This window comes from Meleagris gallopavo, chromosome 2 (assembly GCF_905368555.1).
Source record: "Meleagris gallopavo chromosome 2, MGAL_WU_HG_1.1, whole genome shotgun sequence".
Lineage (NCBI taxonomy): Eukaryota > Metazoa > Chordata > Aves > Galliformes > Phasianidae > Meleagris > Meleagris gallopavo.
Window position 1 is genome coordinate 105,464,181 of NC_139405.1, and position 25,463 is coordinate 105,489,643.

A 25,463-nucleotide genomic window follows, 5' to 3' on the forward strand; every position below is an offset into this window, starting at 1 on the left:
TGCAAACAGGAGGAAAAAACAAACAAAACCCAACCCTGTGACCGTCTGACTGCTACTGGAATCCTTCAGGAGTTTCATAAGAACTGTCTGAAATGCTGCAGCACCCAGTTAGACTATTTCCTGAAGGCATACGTATGCAGAATTTCTCATTCAACTATCAAGGTGCTTTTTGTTCCTTTTAAAAATCATTTTATTTCCCTTTTTTTTTTTTTTCAATACAAAATATTGAAAAATACAAAAAATTATGTTCCATAATGGTAGCAATAAGTATTTTCCTTGTAGATTTTCAGCCTATCCTTTTCACTCTCCCCAGATCACAAGCTCTCATTTCCAAGGATCCAAGACTTCCAGTTCAAAGTTTTGTTCATGCCTTTAGTCCTAGTTCCTGCCATTATTCAGAATGAATCGCAATGGATGCAGAAACCGCATCATGAAGCCCCAATCCACCATCCTGAAGCTTTTTGGTTTAGATTGTTGTGAGCAAGTCAACAAGTCACCAGCAAACACTGCAACCTTACACAAAGACAAGATGTGAATCAAGAGCTGTGCTTGGACATCCCTAACCCCTTCTACAATAATTTAAGATGCCTTCTTTAAAACTGTGGGCAGCAGGTGGGATTTACAAGAGCTCAAACAGATGACAGTGTCTGTTTTTCAGCTATCTATAGCAGCCTGGAGCTAAGTTTGGAAAGATTGGCCTTGCTCTTCTCCCTTCAAATTTATCTCAGTGTTTAATATGACTCCTTGAAGCAATATGGTTTTTTTTATGGATACAGCAGAAGGTTGGAAGTAGGGAGCAAGCCAAAGCAATGCCTGCATCTCCTCCACCAACAGATGAAATGTGCACGAAGTGACTCCCCCCCTGCCCTTGTGCATGGTATGAGAAGTGTCAGCACCTTCATCCTTCAGGAGGAGATACTTGCTGACATTCACAGAAATTTCTAAGGGGAGTCTGCTGGTAGCTTGAAGTAGAAAGAAAATACAGAAGGAAAAATAAAAAGAAATAATAAACATTGTCTGCTGTCAAGTCCAAATTCCAAAAGAACTTACATTTATTCAGTGAATACCCATGCAATTTATTTATTTCAGCCACAAAAACTGCAACTGAGGAAACACCTGCCAGCTTGGTGGCTTAACCAACAAGCCTCCTTCAGCTTGCTTTCTGGTTCCACAAATGTGCCTTCTTGTCTTTAAGCCAAAAGTAACATCCTCTTGAAGGGAATGCCAATCTAAGGAGACAACTGGACTCAGTTCTCCACCTCCTTCAGCACATCCACTAGCCACTAAGCAAGCAGGTAACATGTGAAATGGGTGCAGTTCAAAAGAGTTCATAATTACGGACACCTTTAGTAGGAACTCAATCTTGGTGCATGCACAATGTCTTTATGACATTGGGAATTCCATTGGATACACTGTCTACTTTCTGAATCAGGGCGCAGTTTCAGCATCGCTGGGTGTCCAGCTGTTCAAGTGGGCTGCTCTGGGCACAGGCACAGCATACAAGTTCATAACTTGGAGTCATTTTGGGTGCCTCTTGAACTAGGCAGCTGAGATACAAAGGGTTATTTTCAAATGGCAAATCTATATGCAGCATATTTTGAATCCAGCACTACGCTAGAGACTCAAGTAGTATTTAAAACACACATGGGAAAGCACAAATGACATTGATCTAGCTGTGCAGGGGATGAACATAAGAGCTGTAGGCAGAAAGGTTTGGTCATTAGCATAGAAGATATTAGTCTTGCTTCCATGGTTCAGTAGCCACCTGAATTTCCCTATTTCTGGCCAAACACATTCCACGATCTCAGTGATAAGTGAGAGGCTGTTGCACAGCATCTGTGTATTATCAACTTTAACCTCCCAGTGACATGCAAGGAGCCTGGAAGGTACAAGTAGAGCACAACACGTCTGAACCACTCAAGTAAAATGCAGTCAGCCAACAGCACCTTGTCAATACGCTGCCATCTTAAAAACAGCACTTAAAAAAAAATCTTCATGCATTTGAAAGTCTCAAGCATTTGGCTATAAAGTAAAATCACAGTGTTTGATAACTTTCACAGTAAGGAAAAGTGTTATACTGTCTTTTACTCTTCCCAACAGCATGGACTACACATCTAACCTCCTCTCTGCTCAACTCCTTCAGTAGTGTCTATATTTCTCCAAACCATTTTAGCAAGCAGATAATAATATGAAGACAATACAGCTGGAAGCAATCAATACCTACCTTGACATTCAATGTCAGCTAAATGTCAGCAATGTGAAGTACTTGGCATACACTGATATGTTACTCTTTCTTCATGAAGATTTCAAACCTTTTTACCCAGCACCTTATTTATTTCAAAATCATAGTTCTGCCACCACAGAAGACATTAAAAAAGAAGAGATTGCTTTCCTCACCTTCCCATATCCCCACTACTATCAAGAATAGGAGTTATTTGCTGTTGATGTTGTTCCAATACGGTATGCTCTCAGAACTGAAATCAGGTTATTAGACTACATGGCATGAGAAAATAAATAAAATCTTGTCTGCTTTGCAGGGTAAAATGCACCAAGCTGCTCTGCTGCCTGACCTAGAAAAGAAATCCTCATCCTCAGTGTGTCATTCGAATCAGCTGTTCCTTTCCCAGCACATGGGTGGGAAGCCTTTGGAGGGAATAAGCTATAATTGACCCGTTTGCTGAAAAGCAAAGGGAAAATACAGCATATTATGAAAATTACAGGCAAGCCTTCACCATGACAGCTCTGCTCCTGTTCCTGTATCCGCCTTGCTAATAGCTGGGGACTGCTGACAAAAGTCACAGTGCTCTAGGCAAACACTCCATTCTGTTTAAACCTAGAATTACACAAAAACATACAGATCTGCATAATGAATTTGTTTCACAAACAAAAACCACCTTTGGAATGAAAAAGAGAGACAAACCCATGCAAAGGCTACAAGTTAAAGCCTTGCAGGCTGATGATGCACACAGAGCACACAAGGAGCAGATGAATGTATGGCTGCAACGTTGGCACTGCCTGAAGCTGCTGCAGTCCTTAGCAGGACTAGAACAGTGCAAGTGTAATCCGTATTTGTATTTCCTTCTATTTGCAAAACAGCTATTTCTTCAGTACTTGTGGGGAGAAGCCCAAACTATTTCTAAGTAAGTGCTACCAATTCACCATAGCATTTCCCTGTGCCCTTCAATTTCCTCCATTCAGTTTTTGTCTGCAAGAAGAACTTACGCATCTGCTTTGTCTATTCTTCTTCCTCCCACCTTAGCAAATCGCTGTGGTCATTTCTAAGTGTAGGAAATATTTGTGAACTATTCTTGACTCACCACACCACAGAACTATTTCAAAGCACTGCACTTCTCTCACGCCCATTGTGTTCCAGCTGAGCGCTCTCATTTGGGGAATCAGATAATCCTGAAGTATTTCATGGGGAAGGTCATTTGGAATACTCTTTCATTCTGTACTTCTTGTTCCAGTGATCTTTATTTCTTCTTGCATAGGAGAGATCTTTCACTAAACACTTGTACCAGCACCCAGCACCTTCAAAAACATGTTGGGCAGCCGCTTAAGGGCTTGTACTTTACTGTCAGTAACTTATTCATGATGGAAAAAAAAATAAAAAAAAAAATCAGGAACAAGCATTGGAAAAGATGTGTGACTAGTTTTTAGACTAGACAATTGCAGATAATATAAAGCATCTGGCTACAAGTTAATTTAGCTGGAACAGCCATTGTAAGTGAGGTTGGTAAAGCTTTACGTACATTTTGGCTGACAAAACATTCTTCCAGAGGCTATGGCCTGCAGGACTGAAAGAAGCAATCAAGGATTAAGTTATCATTTCACAGCCTTGGCAAAAGAGTTCAGCTACGCAGGAAGGTAAAACACGCACTATACACCACCAGTTATTTCTTTTACCCAAACAAATTGTGTCAGACTAAATCCCACTGTGTAGTTTCTTGCCAACCGATCTCCTGGGCTCTGGACTGTGTCCAGCAGCCCCTTGGCTCTCAGCAGCTCTTGTGTTGTACTGCTGCAGGGCAAGGAGCTGCTTGCAAGGACAGTGCAGTTCACACACTAGGGCAACATCATTTCCATTGCTCTCAATAGGCATCTGAAAGTGCCAACAGCAATCCTCGAATCTCTCATCAACTTGTAACACCTGTATTGAAAAAATAATCCGCATATGGTTTAGTGGGCATGGTGGTGACAGAGTGACAGCTGAAATAAATGACCTTAGTGGTCTCTTCCAACCTTAATGATTCTATGGGATATGGGGCTTTTGGATGAGCAGTTGCATGGACCTTCCCTGCAGCTTTTCAGCAAAGCCTGCAGCAAACCTCTCCTCCCCAGCAGCCTGAAGGCACCTCTAGGCCAAGGTCAGGCTGAGCCGAATGCACAGCAGCTGCCAGTCAGATTTCCTCCTTCCTCACTCTTATCACTAATTACTTCTAAGAGCTTCCCACAAGCAACACCATCTATTTGCTTCCTGCACTGCTCTTAAGCAGAGCCGTTTATCAACCCAGCGTGCCTTGGCTTTTGAAACCCCTTTCAACACCTCTCCCTGCAAAACGAATCATCAACTGGAAAAGAAGCCTTCAGCTCTTTCACAACCATTTCTCAAGAGAAAACTGTTCATAAAATCATAGAATGGCTTAGGTTGGATGGGACCTTAAAGATCATCTAATTGCAATTGTTTGGCTTTTCAGAAAACTTGGTTGCAATACAATAGCTTTACATGAAGACAGTAATCCATCACCTAGAAACTGTGCTGGTTCCCACTGCCAGGAATGAGTAATACAAAACACAAATGCAGGCACTACAGAAAACACAGTAATAGCTCACATCTCACTGCTGACACTGTGCTGTGGCCTTGTACAATATTAATTTGTTAAAATTGCCTTTGCTGTGGAAGAGGGAGGAATTTACTCTTGGAATAGCTTCTGACCTCTGAGTACAGGAGTGGTTTCCACATTCTTCAAAAAAACCTATAGCAAAAAAGCTTTTGTAAAGTATCATCTACCAGTTCTGCCTTAATTCTGTAATTAAAGTTTAGAAAGAAGAGAATCAATCAAATTTCCTTGTTGAACCCTTGTACAATTTGTTGCTCAGTATTTTTAATTCTCCCTCCAAGTATCATAGAACTTAACATAGAACTTAAAGGCCATCTGTCCCACTCCTGCACTGAACAGGGACCCCCAGATGGACCCCAGAGCTCCATCAGTGCTCAGAACCCCATCTAGCCTGACTTTGAGCATCTCCAGAGACAGGCTATCCACCACACCTCCAGGCAACCTGTGCCAGTGCCTCACCACCTTTCTTGTAAAATACTTTCTCTCATAACCAGTCTAAATCTTTTAGTTTGAACGTGTCCTATCACAAAAGAACCTGCTGAAGAATCTGCTCCCTTATAGAAAACACTTTTAAGGTTACTAAAAGCCTGGGGTTGTAAGCAAATGCTGTGTGATTTCTTTATGAAGTAAATGCATATGCAGCGTGTTTGCACTGGCTTCTGTTATATTTTGGGCACAATACACTGCAAAAAGTTGAAATTCTGGAGGTCAAAAACCCTAAAACACAATAAAGAAAAACTGCAACTCTAACCTCAAACATGAACTCATGCTTACCTCCATGCCCTGCTTTTCTCTTCCATAGCAGCCTCCACCACTAGATCCTTGCCAGCAGCAATCAGCTGGTTTCATTTAAGCTTCTCTTTTCTTTTTCCAGCTCTCTGTTTAGGATACAGTGTCGTGTGTGCCACGTGGAAAAGTGTTTAATATTTTGTGGTCTCAGTGATTATTTCCAAAACAGTACGATAATCCATTAGCCTCACCTACATGGCTGAAACATTTCTTTTCCTGAAACTCACCTGAAGGTGATAACAAACTTGTCAGTTCCTGATGCCAAGTCTGTGTTGTGAAGAAGCTATTTTAAGCCTGCAAGTGTAGGGCTACAGCCAGTTGCTGGTATTCATAAAGGGTAACGAGATGTAAGGCTTTAATATGTACTGAGGAGCCAAATTATGGCTTCTTCTGAGTTCTTACTTTGAACTTTGAGATTCCCTGCTGGTTGTCTCGACAAACTTTTGCTTTTTGATGCAATTTGTTGCCTGTTTGACTGTGATTCATATGGGACAGCATATGCAAAAGCACTTTATATTGTACAGTCATGATTTAGCACTGTACACAGCAGTGTCCCCACAAACAGCAGATGTTCCTCCCCATATCTCAAGTACCACTTTAATTAAACATACATATCACCAAGGAAAGCATTAGTTTTGCTAAAGCTAAACCGAATTTAGAGATTATAAACATTCTAAATGATACCTGCAGTTCATTTTGAATTACATAGAGCAGTGGCACAGGTTGGCAGGAGTCCAATCCCTGGAAGCATTCAAGGTCAGGCAGTCTGATGCAGTGGTGGCAACCAGCCCATGGGAGGACCTGGAACTAGATGGGCTTTAAGGTCCATTTCAATCTAAGCCATTCTGTGACTCTATGATCTACGTTGAGGAATAGGCAGACATTGGAATTTCAATGGATAAAGAGGATCTACTTCTGTTCATTTTGAAAGAACTCCCTTAGACACACACACTTTGTTTCTCTAAATCAAGGAGGCACCAGACCAGTTTGAGTAGCTAGAAGCCATACATCAAGTTTTCTCTTAGCTTGAAACTGCACAATTCAGCTAATGCTTAACCCACAACACTTCATATGAAATGACAAAACAAGAAGCATTAATCACGTACATGCTTCTGAAAATGTCACTGCTGGACTCCATGGCTACTGGATCACCCACGTGAACTCACAAAGCAGCTTCCCACTTACACTGGAAAACCCCATCAAACTGGCTGGGAGCATAGCATGGAATTTGAGAGTCAGCTGTCCCCCTTTCAATTTGTATCATTACTGGATAAAATGTTTTGCAGTAAGAAACAAACAGTTTGTAACCAAAAATATTACATCCCTCCCAGTGAAGGAAGGAAATAACCTTCAAGATTGCATGCCACATAGTGCAAGCAGAGAAAAACAACAAGCCAGCAGCTGCAGATCTTTACAGTTAGACCATGTACATCAGCTAAATGCAACAGTCTTCATTTGCAGACTTCATTTCCACTTAGAGCGTTCCCCCCAAGCAATGCAGATATAGCTGGCCAGTTGCATGATGCTTCCTTACAAAATAATAATAATTAGAAGGCATGTAGTTATTACTTCCAAACTGAACGTAGAGAGGGAAGAGAGGAAAAAAATAAAAATATAAAAATCCAAACCCAACAGTCATAAGGCCTGCCAAAATTATTTTTGGGATATACCACGTTGTTTATCTCATCTGCTTCCTCACTCTTGCTGGCAAGAGCATACTGCAAACTGTGGTGGCAATGGCTGGAGCTACAGTGAGAAACAAGAAACATTACTTAGCCATTATACAGAATCATAGCATCATTAAGGTTGTAAAAGACCACTAACATCATCCAATCCAACCTTCAATCCATCACCACCACTCCCACTACATCACCTACAAATGGTTTCCAATTGACTTTCCTTCTTCTGCACACCCTTCATTACCTGTGCATGATACTTATGCCCACTTCTCACCATCAGTCCTAACAACACAGGTTGAAAACAACTCGTTTGGATGCGCTTCTCTCTCCCTCCTCCTGCCTGCAGGAAAGGAAGCGTGGGGAGATTACCCAAGGTCTGCTGCCCTAAGATAAAGCCTGTATTGCAAAAGAAATGATTTCTTAGCAGTTGTTTCCCCCAAAACATGGCCCTGAAAGCAGTGGTTAAGAGAAGACTCTCATTCCAGCATTTTTTTTGCAAAGGGAAAGCACCTAGTAGCTTGCTTTGATGAAAACCACTCAGCACATGTGAAATTAGTATCAGACGTTCAGATAAAAGCCAGTGGACATCACAGGAACTAAATATAACAGATGACAAAGTATATAAGAGGAAAGAGGAGCAAAGGGAAATTCATATCAAGATCACACGTTCCAGCTGAGTAAGTCCCAGTAAAATCAGACTGCAGCATATTGCCTTGCTGTCCTTAGCTACTGCTTGATTTTAACAGATAACCTATCACTCCCAATTTGGGGGTTACTTAACCAGCATTTCTTTTCTCAGAAGCACCTTCAACTATGAGGCGTTAAGGCATCGAATTCTCAGCTATGTAAACACGATTCTTTTTCTTTACAGAAAAATACAGCCTTGGGAGAGCTGTGCTTCTCTCCTGCATGCAGTCAGCAAAGCACAAAGAAAAGGCAATGACCTGCGTGGCAAAATCAGTGAGAAGCAAACCTCAGAAACACTTTATTTTCTAGATCAAACACTGTTATAAAGGAATAGAACAGAATAGGATCAAGGTCACTTTAAAACATAGACTGAATAGCAAGCAAACTGCCAAGTTATTTGACAGCATTTAAGAAAGGAATGAACTCAAGAAGCTCTTGGAAAATGCTGTCAGACACAGGATTTGATTTTTGGGTGGTCCTGTGTGGAGCAAGGAGTCGGACTCAGTGATCCTTGTTGGGTCCTTTCCAATTTGGGATATTCTATGTTTCTTCTACATGACTTCTTCATATGGCTTCCATACCAGGCCACACATTTCTGCCATTCTGGCCATCCTGTCTGCCTCTAAGAGACATGAAACTAAACATATGCAGAAAGGACATACTAAAATCCACATATTTAAATATACAGAGGAGAACGATGGCAGCTTTTAGGTGAGTCACTTTTGTTCCATAATCAACTTGACAGTATTCCTTTAACCTCATTACTGCTCTGCAGCCAGCATAGCAAAACAGACAAGACGTCTAATTACCATAATTTGGTGACTCTGGCTTACAAAATCCTTAAATGTTCACTCATGCAGCTGATTGAATGAGTTTGCCCAAGCATAACCACAAACACAGAAAAGATGTTGAATTTTGTCATTTGCTGCTACAAAAACAGGACGCTACAGTAATATTCCCTTCCACAGGTAACCCTTATCACCACATTAGAAGTGTCCCTGCTCTCAGAGTCTGTAATCCATGGTTTCTTACAATAGTTTGAGTTGGAAGGAGCCTTTAAAGGCCATCTGTCCCACTCCCTGCACTGAGCAGGGACACCCACAGCTCCATCAGTGCTCAGAGCCCATCCAGCCTGACCTTGTCTGTCTGCAGGGATGGGGAACCTCCACTTTCTGGGCAACCTGTGCCAGTTTCATAACCAGCTCCCACAAGGATTTACTCATGCAGCCATTTAAGGGGTTTGGTTTAAGCACAACGACAGTGAAGGGAAATTTAAAGAAGAGCATCACCGTCAAGTCATCACACCCCATTTCTTTTGTGCAATTAACCATTGATAGCAGCAGCTTCTCACGCTTCACTTAACAGCACTGCAAAGTGGAGTTTGCTGTCCTGTTTCCTTGTACACAGGATTTGGGTTACCAACATGAGCTGTCGCTGCCAGATCACGTATAGGACAAGAAGAGGGTTTGTGTCTTTGCCACCAACCTGCACCCACTCAGGTTATCGCAGTGTGGGAGAGAATGGAAGACAGAAATGCACTGCTGCTATCGTGCTGGTTAAAAGAAGTGTAAAGAGCCTTACCTAAATGTTACAAATATAAATCAAAAGGTCCACAGCATTCAAGCCATAAATGAACATTTATGCAAGGCTGGAGCAGCATGAAGATATGCAGGTTCACTTTCTTGGTTGATATCAGCGTCCAGTGCCACACAGTGCCAGGTGTAAGCACGATACTAAAAGCAGAAAGGCTTTGAAGCATTCAGAAGTCTGCACAGAAAGAATTCAGACAGATACTTGGCTCACACAGGAGAGCTTCCAACCCCACTGCTGATATTTGGCTGGTTGGTAAAAGCAAGAACCTGAAGAAACTTTCCCTTGCCTCTCTCTCCCTCTTTATACCTTTATTTTTTGCCTTGAACTTTGATTTTCCCATCGGCAATTGGACGACTGAAGGCTCCCAGAGGAAGAGTTGGACTGTGCAATACCAAACATGTAAGTTTCCATTTATTGTTCCACAGAATGAGAGGAAAATACAGCCTCTCCAAGTACAACACTGTGTTTTAAACATCACATTTGCCTTCCAGAGTTAAAAGGGAAAGAAATCTGGTTAAAACATGACTTGCAAAAAGAAAGGAAGAGAAAATATGTTACAGGCATAAAGCTGTATTGTGAGAGATTGCTTGAAAGGCTGCCAACGCTGCAATTCCCCACAGCTTCTTTGTAAGACACACACTCTACAAACTTGAGGAATACCTACTATGATTTTTAGCCACCATACAAGCACAAATACATCCTTTCAAGTAGGATTCTGATACCGTAACTTTTTAAAACTCTGAAGCTCTTCTGCAACGCCAAGCTTGTGGCAAGTCCAGTGCTCCCTTCAGAAATCAGACAATTCACTTTGCCCAAAATCACTGAGCAAACCCAACAGCAAAAAATCAGATCTCTTCCCATCCTCACCAAGTTATTTTTTTCCAATGGGAATGGTCTGTAAGCTTAAGTGCTAAGCTCTATATCAGGGTTTTACAAAGCTCAGATCAGGCAGCGCTTGGGTTTGTGGGTGCATCTGTCACCTGGTTCAGCAGCATCAGCTCAGGTACCTGTTTTATCAAAAACCACACAGCTGACTCACAATGGTATGATTTGAATGGGATGCTTCTCTTTTTTTCATTTTGAAATAACAGAAAAGCATTGAGTCTCTTGAAGGCTCCAGCATTGTTCACCACTGTCCGGATTTGATAAAGGGGAATGGTAACTCATCCAAGGCTGCATTTGTTGGCAGCAGACAGAGCTCAGAGGCCTCCTTTATTTCCCTCCCTGCTGCATGGTTTATTGCCTGTCATGCCAATCTCAGGCAGAGGCTTTCACAACACAAGTCATTTTGTTTTGCATTAAGAGCTTTAGAAGGAAGGCAAGAGTAGGGAGGCTTTATTTCTTAGGACCTGTAACTCTGCACTGACTTACACCAGAGCAAGCCCTCCTTCCAGCCAAACTGACATTAAGGAGCACTAAAACTGAGTCAGTTCAATGCAACATTTACCTTCTGTATCTGTACCACAACCATGCACAGCACTGTAAAATTGTTATCCATCATATCCTTGCCATATTCAGAGATGTTAATGTTAGACAGACACTAAAGCAAGGCAGATTAAGCTGACCATTTAACACCAGCTGCATCATCACTCCCCCAGCCTGTGCTTGGCCATCAGAGCTCCCTGTGAAAAGGCTCCAATAGTTTGTACCCACTATTAGAAAAGGTATGCATCACTCCTATTTAGTATTTCATAGAAGCACAGAGTGACTTGGGTTGGAAGGGACCTTAAAGCCCATCCATTCCCACCCCCTGCCATGGGCTGGGTGCCCCCACCAGCTCAGGCTGCCCAGCACCCATCCACTGCCTTGGGCACCTCCAGAATTGGGGCACCCACAGCTCCAGGCAGCAGTGCCAGGGCATCATTGCTCTCAGAGTCAAGAATTTCCTCCTAACACCTAACTTAAATCCTCTGTAGCAAGAAAACAGCACCAACATTGCTCCAATTAAAAAAGAAACCCCAAATGAGAGCAGGAAGCATTCTCAGCCAAACCTCTATGGTATCAACAATCCTGAGTAGCAGATTGGCAGATCAGCAAATAAGGCAGGACAGAGAAAAAATAATGAAATGGTATCTCTTAACCTGCTAGAACATATCCTTGTTGTTTCGAAGAGCTCAAATGCCCCTATTTACTCTGTGAGATTCACAGTCCAAGGGAGCTGTGTCATGGCAGCATCACTTTGCTGCTGGACCACGGCAGTTATCAGCAGTCGATCTTAGAATCACAGAGTCATAGAATCGGAATTGTTTGACGTGAAAAGGACCCTTAAAGGTCGTGTAGCCCAACTCCCCTGCAATGAACACAGACACCTATGGCTCCATCAGGTGCTCACAGCACCCACCACCTCCTTCCACTGCAGTAAGCAGCCTGAGATGAGCAACAATGAAGTTTGTACCTGGATGAGCTCCTCACTCACTACTGATTCAAATCCCGATAAAGCAAAGTAGATAAAGCAGTGATTCATGAGATAAGCATATAACTTGTGTTGGTTCTGTGTGCAAGGCCTATATTTAATAACTAGTAATAAGAAGTTATAAAGCAAACAAACAGAAAAACAATTCAGCCTATCACACTTTCTCAGCATATGAAAAGATGAATTTGGTTTCTCCACAAGCGAAGCACAGCCCAGGAGAATCATACATACCTTCAAACTCCTGAACATGGCATTAAGAGGTGCTTCCAAATAAAGGCACTTTGAAAAAGAAGGAATCTGAGCCACGAAAAGCAAGTGTTTACAGGAAGGAACCTGCTCTGCCTGGATCTCACTGCTGTTGAAGCAAAGTCCCTTTGAAGTTCTCCGTGCCTGCATTGTTCCAACTGTTAAATGGTAAAACAAACTTTCCAGGGGGGTAAAATACAATGCCAAGACTTACAGCTATGTAGTAGCTCCAGAGAGAAAAGGCAGCCAGCAGGCAGGGATGTCACGTACTCGCTTCCCTCTGCTGATTCCACGAAATATTCTGAGTTACTGGTGAAGAAACTCCAACTACAGAAACAGTAGCATCCTTAGCCACGCTAGGCATATGCATCAGGCAGAGAAACTGTCCCCCAAAAAGGGAGAGCCACCCAAGATGACAGAAGATGCTGTTGTATAATTCCTGGGTAGTGCTAAAGGTCGAGGTTGGCCTTCTGTTACTTAAATAGGTAGCACCTGTTTGGAAGTTCAGTGGTGGAAAGGTGCTATACAGACTCAGTAACTGATAAAAAGTGAATGAGTTGGCTCAGAAGAGTAGGGACATGTGCTTGAGAGGTACAAGCACAGGTAGCAGAAGCTTATACTCATCACATCTGCTGGACACACAATGTGATACACTGGCAAAGGATGCCCGGAGATGAAGTGGATGTTCTGTCCCTGCAGACAGCCAAGGTCAGGCTGGATGGGCTCTGAGCACTGATGGAGCTGTGGGTGTTCCTGTTCAGTGCAGGGAGTGGGACAGATGGACTTTAAAGGCCCCCAAATGATTCTATGATATAGCACACGTACACACACATCCTCCACAGCAATGGACCTTACCAATAGGAAGGATGCAGCACATCTCAGGAATCATAGCATGGCCTGGGTTGAAAAGGCCCACAATGCTCATCCAGTTCCAACCCCCTGCTATGTGCAGGTCACCAACCAGCAGACCAGGCTGCCCAGAGCCACATCCAGCCTGGCCTTGAATGCCTCCAGGGATGGGGCATCCACAGCCTCCTTGGGCAACCTGGTCCAGTGCCTCACCACCCTCTGGGTGAAAAACTTCCTCCTCATATCCAACCTGTCTCATATCCTCCCTGTCTCAGTTTAAAACCATTCCCCCTTATCCTATCACTATTCACTCTCATGAACAGTCATTCACAGGAATCACAGGAATAGTCATTGCTGAGATGCTGGGAGAGACAAAACCTCACTTAAGGCATTCTTCCCAGTCCTTCCTTCCCACAGCAGGCATTCTCCCCAGTACCATTCTGAAGAGCTTAGGAGACCATTTAATATCTAAAAATTTGGACAATATGTACAATCCTCCTAACCAGCCTCATACATCAGAGTATTACAACTACCATACAGCATTCAGCAACAGACTGTAAGCCATAAATACAGCAAACTTAGCTTCTCTCACAGAAAACTCATCTTCCAGACAAGAATACTGCTTCAGCAGAAATGAGAACTGTGCTCCCCACAGCACTTACAGGGAAAGATAACTGCAGACATAGTGATGCAGCAGTGCAGAACATATCCTGCAAAATATCTGGGATATTTGAATCTAGACCAATACACAGTACTTTATCTTCTTTTTAAGGGAGGAAATTAAAAGCAGTTATTTTTCTGCTTTTTCACAGATCAAGAAATGACATATTATCCTTGAGTGATTTATTCTGCTGAGATTTGTTCCTGAAGGAACAAAAGTGTCCAAAAAAATGGGCAATAACGTGAAGTCAGTGCTCCTCTTTCGCTTTTACCTTCCATAAGCTTTACCTTTCCTTTGGTAAGAGCAATCATAAGAAAACGATTTAAAAGAATTTGCTCCTTTTCCAGCCATTCCTTCCTTTTGCCTGGTAGGGAAAAACAATCCAAGCATTTATTTTTGTTATGCAGTACACACTACTGGACTAAGTACTTTTAAAACAAAATAAAACAAAACTAGAAGGTTATAAATCATTCGGGAAACAACCATTCTGCACAGAATAGAATCATAGAGTCAATCAAGGTTGGAAAAGACCTCCAAGATCCCCAAATTCAACCCCAGCCCACCCCACCATGCCCATTGTGCCCCTCAGTGCCACATCCCCATGGTTTTGGAACACCTCCAGGTTTGGTGGAGGTTCATCCCACATGTACCTGCTCCACCACTGCCTTAAGCCTACTGAAAATACGTTCTGCACATATGACATCAGTGGTACAAAACAGAAGTGGTATTAAAACAACGAGCAATGCCTAGTGGCCCTTCCACCAGTTCCCATGCCTTCAGAAGGATGAATAACTTGGATTTATGTACCAACAGCAAAAAGAAATACCTCTTCCACTGATGAAGCCAACAGTTTGCTTTCTCATGTTTGTACAACAAGGCACCCAGGTGAAAGGAAACTCGATGACTGGGCAGAGGAAAAGGAAGAGGCACGTCTGAATCAGGCTCTGCATTGCACATGCAGAATGCATTTAAAAATGGGTACTGTTTCATCCTCAGTGATGACTACAAGCCCTCTGTCTGTACAGAACACACAGTAACAAGTAATTCTGGCAGGTTTGCTTTACGTTGAGAGCATCTCAGACAATGACAACACCATGGCAAAAGAACACAGTCAATTTAAGGTGAGGTTCTGAGGATATTTTGGGGTCTCTTCCCATCAAACACCTCAAACAGGGAGAAAATCCTCCTTCTCCAGCATTTGTGTGCAGCACTGCTATGATTCTTGCTATGTTTAGCATACAGAATGAGAAAAAAGCTGTGAAGCAAAGGAGAAGCTATAATTTGAATATATTCACTTGATTTAGCAATGAAATGATTCCCTGCAAGCATCAGTGGCAAGAGAATCACATAAGAACAGGCTACAGCAGTTGGGAATTCAAAGAATTAAACAGAGGTCTCCTTTTAAAGCAGCATTCAAAGGAATCTGAATTTCAAAACAAATTTTAGGTCTTTGAATGGTATGCTTTAAATCACAATTAAAGTATATTTGGCAGCTGCTTCAGTGTATCATTTCTGGTCCTTTCCCAGTTTGTATAAATAGATTATTTTGAGTCCAAATACAAATTCATTATATTTCATTATATTCCTCTGCAAATGCACTGATTAAAAACGTGCTCAAAACCTTCAGTCATAATCTAAATCAAAACCATTTGTAAAACAGCAAAGAAGTTTAAGTTACAGCCACTTTATTAATTTCAATGGATTTATTTCTAAACTACTGTATACATACAGGGAGGACAGCAAGAGGCTGTTATGCTGTAATTAGTTTCCTGTTAGCCTGGAGGTATCAGGACAAACTAAGTTGTCAAGTTAGTTTCTTTTGTGGTAAAAATTAACTTCATTTTTCTGCAAGGATGGGTTTCCTCAATACATCTCCCCAAAGAACAAATCTCCTTCTAAGCATAATCCTGACCAAAAAAAAAAACCCAACAAGGATTAATGACTTCTGTGCAACTTGGCAACAATTTTGAAACTTAGTAGTGCCAATGAAGCCTTCAAAATCTGCTGAAATTCATAAGGCCCAGATCTAACCTGCTGTGTCTGACAACACACTCAAACTCTAGCTTCTCTTTTCCAGGCTTGAGTACAATAACTCAGCATCTTTGTCTCTGGATATTGTGAGCAGCACCTGCTATGGGGCAGGCTGCTCTTTTAGTTTTAAGATGCAGCACTTGCAATAAACACTGTGGTACAGTAAGAAGTGTAAAATCCTAACACCTCTGTTCATATAGGAACCTGTTCCAGCCTTTAACAGAGTGGGTGATGCATTTGTTACTTACCTAGGACCTAAAAGAAGCTTTACTAACACCTGCCATACTGCCGATGTTCAAAGATGCAGGCAGCAGCTAATGTTCAAAACTCAAGGAGAAAATATGAAGTATTTAAATATCCATGATTAAATTGGGCTTGTATTTTCAAGTCTCCCTTCCATTTACCACTGTTTTGGAGATGGACAGGTTTGGAATTCTGGACTGACCTACCTGACTACGCAGAACATGGAGATCCAAATTACTGCAAAAAAAGATTCCATTATAATCAGGAGCATGTGGTAAATTTTGCTAGAGGCTGAAGTTCTACAATTCTGTACTTAAAAACCAGAATGTTTCATGATGCTTCCTCAGCTGAGTTAGCAGAACACTGAAATGCTGGATCTTTCCCACACAAGAAATTGGTCATAAGGTACACAACTGAAATACCAAAGGATGTCCTATCTCCATTGCTGAGGGAGGCTGAAACCTTTGCCTTCCTTCAAAGCTTGTCTGTGTGGGAGTCAATGCAGTCACAGCTATGATACAAGAAACAAACATAAGGGAAAAGCATTCAGCTTGGAGTTTCTTCAGGTCCCATTCCAGTTGAATGCATCAACTAAGTTTTAAATTAAAAACAAAACACAACAATGTCAACATTTCAAAATTATGACTTACTTTGGATGGATGTTCTACTAAATATAGTTTATCAAAAGGTTAAGACCTCCATCTTTATAATAACCTCTTGCAAATTATGTTACAATTACCTGCTGACATCACTACAGCCATGAAAATGAACCTGTCTCAGTTTCCACATAACTGCAGATACAATTATACAGTGACAGCATGTATTTAAATAGAGCACTGTCGGTTCAGTTACCGCATCTCAGTAAGACAGGCATTTTCCAAAGTCTACCACTCTGAATAAGCTCACTCAAAAGTACACAAACAAATTATGCTGGTGGGTTTTTTTATTGTTTTTTACATACAGAGCAATACAAATTACCCTCGAGAGCTTCAAAAGCCAATTGGACATGGCCCTGGCAGCCAGCTCTAGGAGACCCTGTCTCAGTAAGGCAGTTGGAACAGGAGACTTCAACGGTCTCTGCCACTCTCAACCAATTGCAAGCAGTAACCTTCATCTTCTGGAAGGGAGTTGGTGGCATGACCTTACCTGGGAGAGCACCACCCTAGAAATCTCAACAGGAACTAGAAGAACAGAGAAGGAAAGTAAAGGTATGAGGAAATGACTGATCACAAAGCATACAATATATTTTATTTCAAGAGCTGTCATGTTTAACCTAATGGCAGAAATAGGTTCCTCAGGGAAAGGTCACGGCACCAAGCTTGCCAGAGTTCAAGAAGTGCCTGGACAACAGTTTCAGAGATATAGTCTGATTTTTATGCAGTCCTGCATAGAGTCAGGAGATGGATGTGAAGATCCTTATGGGTTTCTTCCAACTTGAGATGTCCTATGATTACATGGTTTTGGCTATAATAGAGTTAAAATTTCTTCCTAGGGGCTCGTGAGATGATGCATTTAGATTTCTGATGAGAAGAATGTTGATAACACAACAATGTTTTAGTTGTTCCTCAGCAGGGATCACGCAGAGCAAAGGACTTCTACTCATGCTGGCTGACCAGCAAGGAACCTGGAGGTGTACAAGGAGCTGGGAGGGGATACTGCCAGGACAGCTGATCAAAGGGCTATTTTGTACCATATAATATTGTACTTAACAATGAAATCTGGAATGAGGGGAGGGGATGTTGGGAGTGATGGCATTTGTCTTCCCAAAGAACTATGACAGGATGAACCCTGCTTTCCTGGCAGTGGCAGAACATCTGCATGCCAACGGGAAGCAGTGAATGAGTTTCTTCTTCTGCTTTCCTTATTATCTAACCCATGAAGTTCTTGCACTTTTTACCTTACTGATCCTGTCTTCACAGGTATGCCTCACTACACAAGCACAAGGCTGTTTGTCATCACCAGAGACTGGGTCTACTCCCAAAACAATGACACAGTGCTGCACAATGATTCAGCATGCAGAAACGCACTTACCTTGGATCGCTCATGCTACTGTAGCTATGATTGCTACCCCAGCATTGGGCACGCTGCAAAGTGCTGTTTCTGCCATTAGATTAAACTCTTAGCAGCAGCAAAGAAGGTATTTTAGTACTGTATGCAATAACTTTGCAGGGGCAAAGCAAGGATGTAAGGCTGTAGCATGAAATTAGTGCATGACTTACTCGCTCTTGTGGGCTGTATAGTTTGGAGGCGGTAGGGATGCTTTTAAGTCTCAGCTGGCATCAAAGTGGTTTCAGTAGATTAGCAAATCAACCAGATAACTGCTTCCTCCCAGAACCATCCCTATTTCTCTCTGCCACAAAATTTGCTTATGCTTACTTTTTTTTTTTTTTTTTCCTCCACACCTACAAAGTGTTTCATCTTTCTGCTCTGCACACTATATATAATCTTCCTTCCTGTGGTAGCACGGTTGCAAAGCCTGCAAAGTCATCTCTCACTGAATCTTGACAAAGAAACCAGAACTGTGTGAGCTATCAGATGGAGCCTTGCTGGAGAAATGCCAAAGAATGCAGAAGAGCAGAAAGCCTTCATATCAGGAAAGGACCGGGCAGGAGAATAAGACAGCCGATACATCACTTTTTAATCAGTTATTCACATTAAAGTTGTTGATTTTTAAAGTACATTTTTAGCAAGTATAAATAAAATTCATATTATAAATACATTTAACTAACTCTTAAAAAACAAAGATCAAAGGTGAAACTGCTCATTCCTGAAGGGCTATTCAGATAAAAGCTGGGTGGATATCCTGTTTCTTCATTTCACTAATCTGATCAGCACAGTAGAGCTACTTCTACTGAAGAACAGAACAAAATGCTGGCACAAGTTTATGAACCCTGGGGAGAAAGAAATAAAATGTATTATGCTTTGCAAAAGGCTAAAAATGAAAGTAAGTGGAACTTCCCTACTGTAGGGTTTCCTTTTGTCACTCCAACAATACAGAGGCCCCAAGTTCTGGCCCAACTGTGCTATGTGACCTAATTTGAAACTTCTTACATTAGATATCAGTAAAAAAAAAAATAAAATAAAATACTGGATTCAAGGGGCTGCAAATGGAAAAAGAAAAAAAAAAAACCAACAACGAAACAGAAACAACTCTATGGTGAGAAGTGTATAGCAGAGCTGAGACAAACCCCAAATCCCCCCAGCAGCCACTGCCCTTACCAAAAGCCCATTTCTTTTCTCCCCAGACATACAAAAGTGTCAGCCCTTTTCCTCTGCATTCATTTAGCTAAAGACATCACTACTTAACCTGATTGCTTCTCTCCTCAACAGAATGCTCATTGGACAATTATGCTGTGCATTTTTGTAACATGGCATATGCTTATCAAAGCTGTCAGAGTTAAATGCACTGACTGAAATTATATTATTTGATATCACATATTCCATGGGTGTTCAACCTTTTGCTTTGCCTTGGCCACAGAGTGAGGAGGAATTGTGTTGGCCACATACACGTAGGTCACTCCTTCCTACAACTGATACAACTGATAACATTGTTTGACAGAGCAAATTCTCAGCTACAAAACACAATTTTTTAACATAATCATCACCATTAGCTCTGCATTTTCTTCAGCAATGAACAAGACGCATGCTGTGCTCATAAAAACCTGAACCAGTGGAATTGACCCACTATCACTGTCACCACCACTGAAATACACCACCCACTGCCCCACTGTGCTCACACCCATAGTTTGGTCTCCATCAAAGCTCAGAAGGCATCGACGAATGTCAGTGGGGGCCATTTTTTTCTGCATGGAGGAATCCAGTGACACGTCTTTGCACTTCCATGTCAGATGCCATTCTGTCTGAATGCTCCTCTGCTGCCATCTGTCACACAGCAACAAAACATGATGAGCTACTGGTGGGATGGCTCAACCTCTACAGCCATACTACCAACATCAGCCTCTGATGTCATGGGCCAACATCACAAAATAGGACATAATTACCTTCAGAGCAGTCCTCAAAAAATATATAATATATGTAATATAGTATATATGGTTCAACTGCAGTGGTTGCAATTCCTATCGAGTTCTCACAGTGTTCACCAGAGATTTTTGATGAAATTCTACTCATTCTTGAGAAAAGTTGTTCACAAATGTATGTACTGTCAAAAAGTGGTGACATGAATAAGTCCAGACTATGGAGAGAGGGATATTTCTCACTGCTATGACACGGCTTATAAAAGTCCAGTAGAGAGACACGATCAGATTTTTGAGTTGAATACCTGATTGCAATTCTATACGTTCCATTTGACAGTTTGAAGGTCATGTATTTATGCTGTCTGAAAATGGAGTCTCAAACATACAAAAAAAATGATAATTATTTGGCAATCATGAAACCTGTTCTCAAATTCCTTTACCAGAACAGAACACAAGGCTGCATATTTTTATCTCTTCACAGAGTGTGTTTGGCCAATGTATCAAAATGCATACAATTACTTGCCATAACTTGAGTTAACCCTGTACCTCCTCATGTCCTGTCTTCAGCCCAGGTGGGGTTAATAGCACACTGATGTCTGGTCAATGCTGAGTGACGGCTGCACTGAATGCTGAACTCATACCATAACAGCACAAGACAAGCCAGCTTTCTCCTGCCCCAAATGACCAAAAGAATGGACAAGTTATTTTAAGGTAAATTAGAACCAGAGGAGGATAGTTGAGTATCTCTTAAATAAATAAAAATGCAACAACAACAAACATTTGGAGTGCCTCTAGGAGGAAGCCACAAAAGCCATACCGCTGTAGCGTTTCCAAGAAGAACAGCAGTTCCAACCCAGAGGGAAGGGTGCTGCCCATGCACCAGCAGCAGGTGCTGCATTCCTGCAGGCCTAGCTCATAGAAAACAAAAACAATACCTACGAGATGTTGATTGTTGATTTCTCCTCACAGGAGGAGGTGAGAAAACTGTCTTTACCTTCTGAAATTTAAATAGGTAAAAGAGTATTAAAAAGTAAAGCAAATCTCGAGGTGCTAAGGTAACTGCAGCTTTCCCTTCTCTTACTGTAAAAACTTAAAAATGAAGATAAAGAGGAATTATCCTCTCTGAATTCAATAGCATTAATTCCAGTTTTACAGTGTTGTAAGATGTTGACAGAGCCAGGCTAAGTGCTTTAAAGGTAACTGACTGTCAACTGTGTCATCTTTTGAATTTCCAATTCTAAAATTGCCACCCTGACAACAAAGGGAATAATAAGAAGTAACCTCAAACTGATGCAAACGACTCCAAATACTTGATCAAAGTCCTTTAGGTTCATAGCAATAACACAGTAAAAGGTACAAGGTCTCTCCTTTTGTTTGCTTCCCGTAACAAGACAATAAATAGTTTAAAAAACAAAGCCCGGTGGTTTTTATATTCTATTTTCAAAAACTTAAGGAGTTGGGGAAATCACAGAATGGCCAGGGTTGGAAGGATCATGAAGCTCCAACCTCCTCACCACACGCAGGGCCACCAACCTCCACATTTCATAGCAGCCCAGGCTGCCCAGGGCCCCATCCAACCTGGCCTTGAACACCTCCAGGGATGGACGGGGCACCCACAGCCTCTCTGGGCAGAAAGTATATATGATACTGCCTACCTGTGCAGTTGTCAAAGCCTTGCTGAACCGCAAGCTTCCACAGAACCCAGCAGCTCTAGCCACTGAAACAGTCCCACAGCCTGCAGGGGCATGATTCTGACCACTAAGCCCATTTTATAGTCTTACCTCATGAAGAGCTGAGAATTAAGATGGAATCATTCCACAGAAGTGCTCACAGGCACAACACTCATTCACAGCTCTGAGGGCAGGCCTTGGGTTTGCTCTCCTACCCTTGTTCACAGCGCAGTTTACAGCCACTGGGCCATGCTCCTATCTTTCTTGAATCTATTTGTTTTAAACAGGAAATATATTTTAGCACCTTTAAGTCTTGTGTTCAGTTATCAGATCAACATAAGAAATAAGTATTTCAAACTTAGAGCTCAGCTTTCATTACCTATTCTCTGTTTTGTTCTGCTTGTGCTATCAGAACACAGTTTGTTAGTGTCACTTTTTCATTTTCATACATTCAGGCAGTTTTCACTCCATTTCTACCATTCTAAATTATTACAGCTAAATCAAATGTTACGTACTTCTAAATTAAATTTCATCAGAGAGAAAAACTTGCACTGCAGCAAACCAAAAAGAAAACAAAACAAAACAAAAAACAACCCAGAACAATTATTGGGATAAACTGGAAAGCACTGTGTCAAATTTCAGACAGGCTGTTAAGAAAAAAGCTGTACTCAGGAGTGGCAATGCAGTGGCACAGCTGCCCAGGGAGGTGGTGGGGTCACCTGGAGGTGTTCCAGAACCGTGGGGATGTGGCACTGAGGGATGTGGGCAGTGGGCATGGTGGGGTGGGCTGGGGTTGGACTGGGTGATCTTAAGAGGTCCTTTCCAACCTGAATAGCTCCATGATTCAATTTCTAGTTGCACTGAAACTGAAGTTCTGAAGGAGACCGACTCCAATAGCACTTCTCAAAGATAAAAGATGTGTCTGCTTTAACTTATGGATTGAACAAGTCAAGAAAACAACACCTCACAGTCTCCTTGAAGTTCTGATGGCGTGATAGTCTAAGCTTCAGATATAGTCTGGCTTTAAAAGTAAACCTATATGCAGTTCTCTCAAAATTGCTTTTTTCTTTTTAAATCTCCATTCCATCAAAATATCTAACACAATAATTCTAGTAGTTTCTATATGCCACAATATGCCAAGTTTATTTGTTTATTTATTTTTAACTCAAGGAACTGGCCCTTACTGCTGGTAGAAAGTTGCAATGGGAAGGACCTGCTAATTGGTTTCTATTTGCAGCAGAAGTCTGCTCCTTGGATAACTCACAGTCAGAAGCCTTTGCCAACTCCAGAGAAGTTTGTGTGAAGGACAAGCTGCTTAGCAACTATCAGCATCCACTTCCAAACACTGTCTGCAGGCACGTCAACACTGCTAAGGCAACTCCAGAACTTGCTGTTTGACTACATGGTCTTTCAGTTTAGCGGAGAATTAGGGCTACAGGTACTTTACAGATCTATTAAGTTCTAAGAAAAAGAGCCAGAAATTGGGAAGCCAAGAAACAGAAGGTGAAGGCTACACTTCAGTGTCACACGGCACGGGATTCAAATTAATTCTTCAGCTGTTATCTTAAGTCTTCAGTGTAGTTGGTTGTTAACAATTTTGCTAGCTCTGCAACAAAATTGTTAGATCTGCAACAACTGGATAAAGCTTCTCTCATATAAGCAATCTAAGATCAATCTAATGGATAATTGCTAGCAGTGCTGTGGTTGCCTAATTCTTCCCTCAAGAGGACGCAGCTCAGGTTAAAAGCAGCTTTCACTTACAGCATGAGCACAGAGTTTATAAACAATAGATAATACCAATTTGCTATGGCTATATTGGCCATAAAGTAGAAATAAGTAAGCATGATCCAACTGGAGGGCAAGGAACTGCCTTTAAAACAACTCACTGTTGTAAACAAAGTCTCACTGTTTAATTTCCTTAAACAATATAAACCAGGATCAAGTTCTTTTTTAAGCACACTGAGACACACACATGCTAGAAGAATAGTTAATAGAGCTTAACATTTCTGTTCACATTGAGAATTTGTGGATGGTTTCTACCTTGCATTTTGCAGTTCAGTATAGATGGCAGCTGAATGTAGTTCAGCTTTAAACTACATGAAGAGGAATGTGCTCTGTAATCTAGTTTTATATGACATCCTGCACAATAAACTGATAATGCGCTGAAAAAGTAATGGTTTTACCTGAATTCTTTCAACAATTTAAGGCCCCACTCACCAATTCTTTTCAATAACCTGCAGCAACACTGACTTGAGGTGGATTACCACAAAAAAATCATCATTTTAAAGAATAACGCCATGCATGAAGCAAAAGTTGCATCCACAGATGCACAGAGTCAGCAACATAGGAAAATATCAGCACTGCTTTTGCAAACATGCATTTCCTCCAAGCTGTCATGCACTCACAAACCACACTATGGGTGTTGGGAAAGGCAGGCTTCCCTTTCTTCTGGATGTCAGCTATCAGTCTGGGGAATACAAACACGCTCCCTCCCTCCCCCACGACTTCCTGGAACATTTCTGTGTTATGAAACATCGCAGAGATCTGTTCTCTGTGAGACAAAGCTGAACTAACATCTAACCCCAAAATTTCAGTCTCTATTATCATAGAATCATAAAAGGATCTTTAAAGGTCACCTAGTCCAACCCCCCGTGATGAAGAAGAATATTTAGATATTAACACAAGCCTGTAGCTGCATGGAGAGCAACTCTTCCTTAGCTTAAAGGGGTAACACTGCCACTAATGTAGCCTCCATGCACTCACATCCCAAGCTGATTTATTCCAATCCCAAGCAGTTTAACACAGCAGGAATTAACACAATGCCAGGAATGATGCAGAGAGGCCAAGGAGCACGCAGCGCAATTAGCCGTCACCCATCTTCAAATGCAATCATGTTTCTTCATTTAAATTGCCTTGCTGTCAAACAGCAATCACACGGCATCGTGCAAATGCTCCACCAAGCTCAATATTCAATTTCTGGTTACATCCAACAGCTGATCCTTCTAAGTACAGTGTGTGAACAGCTGGGGACCCTCACATAAAACACTGCCTAAGATGAGGCAGCTCTTCAAGTGGTTCCAACCTACCATCAGGCACAGTTCTGGTGTGTTTTCAGAAATGTGTGCATTTTTCCACTGATGCATACCAATAATTGCCTCTCACTGCTTTTGTATGGGTAAGGAGTTTTGCAGATTCACTCTGTGTATAGCACTGCACTCATACGTCTTCCTCATTTACTGATTATGCACATCCTTTCCAAAGGCAGAACAACCGAAGCGTGCATCCCTATGCACTCCTGTTACCACAGATTATTTTTAAAAGCCAAAGTGTTCCCATTCCTTCTAGCACTCAGCATTTCCAGGCTGTATTTATAAATAAATACATGAACACACATATAATCATGCCAACATTTCCTCCCTGGGCACCTTGAATATCTCCCTGCTGTTCCAGAGGTTACAAAGAGAAATAATTATTGCACCAAACAATGAAATTCTACAGCCTAGACAAAAAGGATCACTGTATTTTCAACTTTTGCTAAACCTTCTTTTAATTGCAGTTCTTGCCTTCCATTCCACATATATCAAACACTTGAGTGAGCTGTGCAAGTGACACATACGCTTCTTCACAAAGAAAATCTAAACGAATAATGCAAGTATTTTTTACTGGCTACTGGTTTCTCCAGCCAACACGCTGCTCATTTTTAAATGTTTGGATAAGAACTATGTATATGCCAGAGGTGGTTCAGGCTGGGTATTAGGAAGAGCTTCTCAGAAAGAGTGGTGCTACA

General features: G+C 41.6%; 1 protein-coding gene across 4 annotated transcripts in view; it reads right to left on the reverse strand.

The window, feature by feature from the left end:
• The window catches only part of KIF13B (kinesin family member 13B), a 124,171-nt gene that overhangs the window by 81,742 nt on the left and 16,966 nt on the right, over window positions 1–25,463 (reverse strand). The window lies entirely within an intron of this gene.